Source organism: Pecten maximus, chromosome 4 (assembly GCF_902652985.1).
Source record: "Pecten maximus chromosome 4, xPecMax1.1, whole genome shotgun sequence".
NCBI lineage: Eukaryota > Metazoa > Mollusca > Bivalvia > Pectinida > Pectinidae > Pecten > Pecten maximus.
The window spans coordinates 34,862,426-34,863,891 of record NC_047018.1 but is presented as its reverse complement, the minus strand read 5'-3'; positions in this window follow the sequence as shown (position 1 = coordinate 34,863,891).

The following is a 1,466-nucleotide window of genomic DNA, read 5'->3' as shown; positions in this document are numbered from 1 at the left end:
AGTAGGTTGACTGCCGGTCAGTGTGGACTTGTATGTTAACAGACACGACGTTTTAATTTAGATATTAGAAAAACCGGTTTTACGCACCTGTACCCTAACAACATTAAATAAATATAGACCATTGTCCTCTGAAACTAAGTTCAATAAAGTTGAGATTTTAATATACAAATGCATGCTTTAAGAACTTCCCTGAATTAAACAAAAAATTCCCTTTCCATTTACCCACCATCGTAAAGTTAAGGAGGTGATATGTTGTAATTATATGCGGTCAATGGAGAAAACACAAACAATGGATTTAAAACTTATTATGGTTACCAACATTGAATTCTGTTTCGTAAATAAAAACAGACTCTCAAATTAGATTGTGACGTTATGACACATACAAAATATTAACTATGAAAAGACCAAATGCCGATAGGCCTTCTTAAAATGCTGTCCCCTTTCCGCTTCTGCGTGTTATTAGCGTCGGTGAAATGAGATATCTGTGCAAACCTTTCCCCTTTCCCGAGGTTTCTTTGCGTGTTATTATGTGTATTTGAATGAATTATTTAAAGTCTGACCTACTTTCTACACATACGCTTGGTTACAGGAATATCCCGTTACACTTCCTTCCATACAATATCTCGTTCTATACACACCGTATTAGTTCGTCAATGCCTAAACTATGATGACTAGCACACAGTCAAATAAAGACTGTCATTTAAATCCTATAATGAGTGTAAAGATAAGTCTTTATGGACACTGAAATGCTTATTTCATGTCTTATACAAATGACAGATTATAATGAAATGCATCAATATGTACCCCATATTAAACTCTTCTCCGGAGATAGAGATACTTTATTATTCATTTGAACCTTTGATTGTTTTTTTTTTTTTGTTAAACGTCCTATTAACAGCCTGGTTCATTTAAGGACGTGCGTGGAGGAAAGCCGGAGCAACCGGAGACAAACCACTGGCCTACGGTCAGTACCTGGCAACTGCCCCACGTGGGTTTCGAACTCGCAACCCAGAGGTGGAGGGCTAGTGGTGAAGTGTCGGGATACATCACTCGCCCATCGCGGCCCCATAGACCTTTGATATACTTATACGAAGGACTGCATACAGTATACACACGAATTGCTAGTAACACCGCAAAGCATCATTTGTATGAGAGATAATCAAATGCCGCAAAAAACAAAACTCTGTCATACCGCTTGTTTTATCCACTCTCTTCACTCAGCAATCATTCTAGGGGTCAGTGTAGAAATTCAGCCAGTAATTAAATCGTTTTGCAGAATGTTAAACAAGGAGGGCTGCAGTGCCGTTAAAATTCGATTGTGATATTGAATCATTTTATAATTACAAATAAGATCAGAAATGTTTGCATATTCTGGGTATATGTAAATTATGTATCAAAGTGTTGATTCTGTGAATGAGCTGTCTTGACAATGTAATAAATGCTTTTTATCAAACTGCCTAATCTGG